This window comes from Drosophila miranda, chromosome XR (genome assembly GCF_003369915.1).
Source record: "Drosophila miranda strain MSH22 chromosome XR, D.miranda_PacBio2.1, whole genome shotgun sequence".
NCBI lineage: Eukaryota > Metazoa > Arthropoda > Insecta > Diptera > Drosophilidae > Drosophila > Drosophila miranda.
The window spans coordinates 21,833,920-21,839,999 of NC_046674.1; the positions used below are offsets into that span (position 1 = coordinate 21,833,920).

General features: G+C 48.5%; 1 long non-coding RNA gene across 1 annotated transcript; it reads left to right on the forward strand.

Annotated features, from left to right (window-relative positions):
* The first annotated feature begins 79 nt into the window (after positions 1 to 79).
* LOC108165553 lies at positions 80 to 6,008 on the forward strand. The gene is made up of 3 exons (XR_001775970.2): positions 80 to 529; positions 2,587 to 3,797; positions 3,872 to 6,008. It is a non-coding gene; the product is annotated as an uncharacterized LOC108165553 (long non-coding RNA).
* Positions 6,009 to 6,080: the final 72 nt, after the last annotated feature.

The following is a 6,080-nucleotide window of genomic DNA, read 5'->3' on the forward strand; positions in this document are numbered from 1 at the left end:
TAATGGTGCAACTTGTGAAGCTGCTGCTGCTGCTGCTGCTGCACCCTACGCTGTGTGGCCACCGCCACTTGCTCAAAATGGCGTCGACGGAAGAGTGCTGTTGTCGGAATGAAGGCCGATAAATCAAAGTTCCTCGCTTCGAACCTAATTTGAAAAATGCGCACACTGCGAGAGCCAGTGCCCGTGCCAGTGCCAGTGCCAGGGGCAATGCCAGTGCTAGGGGCAGAGAGCAGCGACAGAGGCCCACTACGGAGGCAAGTGGCTGCCGCAGCGGCATTTCATCAGAGGGAATTAATCAGAGCAGATGAAGCGACAACCGAAAAATAACGACGCGGCATCTCTTAAAGACCTCGCCTCGCCTTATCTCCTCAATCGCCAGAGCCACAGCCGGCTTTCAGTGCGTGTCCGTGCCTCTTCCACGACCCGTTTGGTTGCAGCCTCTCCTCGTACGTACTCCTCGTCTACATACATACATACATATATTATTGAAAACTGGCGCTTGGAGCGACATCAGCGGAATGTCATTGAGGTAAGTTCCCGTTCCCGAGACCATAACCGAGACCAAGACCGCGACCAAAACCGAGACGGAGACGGTGACGGAGACCGAGACCGAGACCCTTCAGCGTATTCAGCGCCTTTGGCGGTGGCGGTGGCGATGGCGATGGTGATGGTGATTGTACTCCTCCCATCCCAGCATCCATTCAAGCATCCATCCGAGCGGGCATCCATCAAATGCGCGCCCAGTTCATGTCAAATTATAAATTCCCAAAAAATTTAAATCTAATTTCCGCGCCTGGGCCAGGCCAGGCCAGGGCCAAGGCGATATTCAAATACATAATGGATTTTACTTTCGCCTGACAAGTACAAGCCCATTTAATCAATAATTAACGTAATCCATCAAGTACAAAGTGTCAAATGCACTCGTGAGCAGCGCCTCCCGAGCCGGAGTCCGTGGCAGGGGACAGGGGACAGGGGACAGGGGACGGAGAAGGGGACTACAACAGGCCTAAAAGGATTTTCCTGAAAGCGCATCCATTCCAACGAGAAATCAAGTTGTCCCTGTCACAGAGCAAAACAGCGAAAAAGATACACGAAACAAATCCGCGCTCGTCACATCTGCATGTCAAACCAGCACAGGGTCCCAGCCGCACGCGGAAACAACCCCTAAGAGGCAGGAGAGCGCCAGAGCCACAGCCACAGCCAGAGCCAGAGCCAGAGCCGGTGGCAGAGTTGACAGTAACTTTAACCCTGAACACCGTCTGTCACTGTCGAGATAGCAAGAGCAGAAGCAGAAGCAGGAGCAGGAGCGCCAGCCAGCAGCAGCTTATCTAAGCCGAAAAGTCGACCCTGATCAACCACTTGCAGCCCAGCCCAGGCCCCAGCCCCAGCCCCAGCCCCAGCCCCTGGCTATATTCGATAGATATATAGCCCTTGTTTTACGAGTACGTCCGAGAGCATGGCGTGGGTAAATGGATATCTAACTACAAATGTCCATTTTTCAATTTACCTGGCCCTTACGCACTCTCCCACTACCGTCTCTCCCCCCGCTCGTCCACCACATTCCCCTTCCACTTCCCATTCCTATTTCCATTCGGTGGGCATAAATTGAATCTCAAATGAAATAAAATGAAATGAAGTGAAGGGAAATGAACAAACAAAAACAAACAAACAAACACCCACCGAATCGCTCTATAAATTAGCCCTTGACTTGACTTGACCATCGACCGATGACCAGTTGGCCGCTCGCTGGCGGCCAAAAGACCGTGAAATTTTCCCAATATGCTGCATTTTATTTGCGTTTGCCGCTACTTCCCCGCCATCGAAGGGTCATTCGCAGTCGCAGTCGCTGTCACAGTCGCTCTTTCTGCCACCCCCCGGCCACTCTGCTCATTTCTCTCGTCTGACATTGCAGTGCATGGGCATGGACATGGGCATGGCCATGGGCCATGGGTATCATCCCGAGTATGGGCCTACAAGTACACTCAGAAAAGTATTTTCATCGAAGGTTGATTGAATGTTGTTTCCCTAGTATTATCCCCTCGCGTCTTCGGGGAGAATTGGTCCCCTAATTTTTCGAGTGCATCCCAAACGATGGGCATGGGATGCATGGGTGTGCATTTTTGTGGGGACTTCGAATGACATTCTGTTTGACGTATGAATAAATTATGCCCCTCGTGCGTCCCTGCTCGATCGGCTCTTGGCTCTTGGCTCTCTTGGCTAGTTAACATAATTTTAAAGAAAAGACAAAGGCAAAGGCAAACGCAAACGCTCTATATATTCAACCGTGGCAGGAACAGTTGACGTTTCCCCGCTGCCTTTATGGGGGCAGGGGGGGAACAATTTATATGCCACAATTTGTCATTTGTTGCAATTTCCTACAGATGCTTCCTACAGTTCTTCCTCCATTCCTCTGCTGTACAAAATAAATATACTACTGATACTTATTCCGACTCAGAAGTTCATTAGCTTTATTAGCTCGGAATCTTTTCTCAATTCAATAAATCCAAATTCGATTAATAAAACTATGTTATGATCATTTATGTGACTAATCTCCATTTGTGTGGATATACTCGTATTTATTCGCAGAGATGTACGATGCTTGTACGGGAATCAGGGAGCGGGAGCGGGAACGGGAACGGGAATGAGGGAATGCAAACATGTCCGGTCTGACGTTTATGAAAAGCCATCCCATCGCAGCATCAAAGCCAATTAAGATACTGGACTCCACTCCCAATACAAGCTCTAAAAAGGAATACGCGGCTAATTTCTGCGACAAAGCCGACAAACGATCCAGCGTCCAGTGTCCAGTGTCTCTGGAGTCGAGAAGCGGCACTTTTGTCGCAAACACACAGGCCGTAAAATTAAGAACTCTGATTGGTAACAAATGTTTTTGTTCATTCGAGTGATAAAAACGTAGCGAACCGAAAAGATATAAAATTCTCTTTAGTGTCTTCCCAGCCCAGAGATGATAAAATATTTAAATGAGCCGAACGAACGAACGAAAGAACGAACGAACGCCGAACGCGAAGGTTCTCTCTCGGACATTTAGGAAATCAGAGACCCAGAAGAGACCTTAATGGCCGCGCGCACGCACTCGGACTCGGACTTGGACTCGGAGTTGGACTCTCGAATGTGAGCAGAGCGGCCTCCTCCCTGGATATGGAGGACATCGACAACCGACAGCCGACAACAGACAACCGTACAGTGGGTACCACAGCGACGGCGACTAAGACCAAGGGCAAAGTGTGAAACACCGACTGGGCGTAACGCCAATAGCGCTCGCTCGTCGATAACCACTGTATCCGAAGTAAGTCGGTCGGCTGTCATGATTAAATAAAACTCCAATGCAAACGGTCCGGCTAGGATATTAAATTACAGCCATAACGGCTTTGGGATTGACTCCGAGAGTGGAGAGTGGAAGGAGTGACAGGGGCAGAGACAGAGGCAGAGGCAGAGACAAAGGTAAAGGCCATGCCGGCAGGACAAGCAACCCAAAAGGCTTGTCTTGCCAGCGTCTTTTGGGCCCAAGCCGCAGGGCCCAAGCCCAATCCAAATCCAAGTCCAGGCCAACAGGCACTGCGACAGATACACAGATACAGAGGAAGAGAAAGAGCCACGACAAAATCATAAAAGACATAAACAGTTGTAAAGACCCAAACCACAAAGGGCGTAGAATCAAAATTGAGCACTAAAACGTTATCGAGGTCGTCTCAGATTAACTAGCCTTTTGCTGTGTCGATGACAGGACCGACGACACACTGGATGTGGCCGGCCGGTCCGGCCTGCCAGGCGGACAGGTAGTTCATTCTGAAATATCGAATGCATCTTAAAGATACTTGTGCTACATTACGATCATTACTCTTTGTAACAGATATGCGAGCGTAACGCGTCGGTGGGACCTGGGACCTGAAACCTGGACCACGCAGGGGCAGGGGCAGGGGCAGGGGTCTGGTCTGCAGACAAGATGACCTGCCTGCCGTGTAATCCGGACCTGTCCTGCCCTGTCCCGTTCTGTTCCCCCCGCTGGCTGGACGGTGCCTCGTCGACGACCCACAACAGTGCTATTGTGCGACAAGTTTGTCATTCACAACCGTCTCGCCGATAAGAAACCATTACGAGTGTACGAAAGAGGAAAGGACTCTGTACAGAGAGATCTCTCACTGAATGGCGCCAGTTTCACAATGAATTCTGATTCTGGCCAAATTATGGGAATATTTTCAGCCATTGATTCGTAGCGGGGTATGCTGGAAGACCTCCATAGATGAGAAATGATATGAAAACAAGGGCTTCTTGTTTTAGAGATGGCTGTGACTAAAAATCCCACTGACATCCCAAAAATATGCTGATTTATTTATTGTACGAATACTAGCACTTTTTCAGCTACGAAAGTGGCTCAATTTTATGGGATATTAGGCACGAGTGTACTGTATATAAAAATATAAATACCCACGTAAAATATTTTAGGTTAGCGTCACATTTTTCTACCCCCAATTGGATTTTATGAGACTCGCACAGGGCCAAGGCATCGACGTTGATTGCGGGGTGTATCCAAGGAGGCACTCGTCCTAATGCCTGGCCCTTTAAGGAACATAATTTCATCCACGTGTCGGGGATTACACATTAACATCGCTACTGTGTTCATTTGGAGGGCGTGTCACTACAAGCGGCTGCTCTTAATCTTCATCCTTAGGATAGGAATCAATTTAGTTAGGCAATAATTTCCCTTTCTCTGTATACGATACATATGTACGAGTATGTACACTCGAATATATTCTTAAAATAAGTAATGATATAGCCCTGTAGACGATGAATGTGTTGTCAATTTGTAGCATACATATATGCAGAATGTATAAACCATTAGAAAACGATTAGACAAAGGAAAGTTGTGATATGTATTTTCCATAAGGGAAGTGTCAAAAATTGACAAGCAGAAAACTCAGGATTGAGTGCGGATCAATCGGTTCTATATCGGCTCTAAAAGTTGCTATGAAATAAGTTAAGCGAACGAACATATTTATTAAGATCCAATTGAAAAGGTCGTAGTTTACGCTGAGAAACAAGAGACGTTTTGTGTCAGCTTGTGTTCTCTTATATGTATGTACAAAAAACATTGTGGCTGCGTCGGAGAATGAGAGTTTGCTGGAACTATGACCCATCCCACTCTCTTCTCATATTTAAATTCAAATCGGCGCCGGCGCCACCTGTCAGTCCGTCGCTGTACTTTTGCACGATCCGATCCCCATCGTGTACTTGCCTCACTTGCATCCTGCCCCCTTTGCGACTCCTGAAGCTCTTCAGAAACGGGGATCGCCAACGACGCGCAACTGCAGTGTGGCCCAAAGAAGAGAACGTTAAAAACATTGTTCTCGTTATACAGAAATCATGTCTGCTCCGCCCGGCCCGGCCCTTGGAGATCGGTTCGGTCGTGGCCAGTACAAAATGGCAAAATGTACGATCCGATTGTGCATGCGGGCCACACAGAAATCAGGGTAGGGACAACGAATGCTGGCGATAAAAGTGCAGCAAAAGATGTTTTCATTGAGCATTGATACCAGGCTTCTAATGACATCTATGCAGACCAGTCAGTCGGTTATCTCTTTCCCCGCAGAGACTGTCCTAAACCGCAATGACCCCGATCGCCGCAGGAGCATTGTCTGCTAGACTATCGTCCCTGTCCATTCAAACTACTCTCCAGACCAGGGACCAAAGACCAGAGACCAGACACCATAGGGACGAAGACTAAAAACTATACTCGTACGAGTATACGAGCATAATCGTATAAGGGGCCAATGCCAATGCGCCGACACCCCGCTGCGGTGTGAGCACACAGCCGCCTATAATTGAGTTATACATTCGTCTGGCTGGCCGACTGACCCCTGGTGGTGCCGGTACCTCTTCCCTCCTCCCTCTACCCTCTTTCCGAGGGTTCGCAGCAGCTTAGCGGACAATGTTTTGACATAAATAAATGCTTGAATGACTTTAAGTGATGGCATTTTACGTTGACTTTCTATACCCCAAAACAGTTTGGCATGATTTATGGCGGACGATCTGGCGATCTGGCGACCTGGCGACTTCTTAGG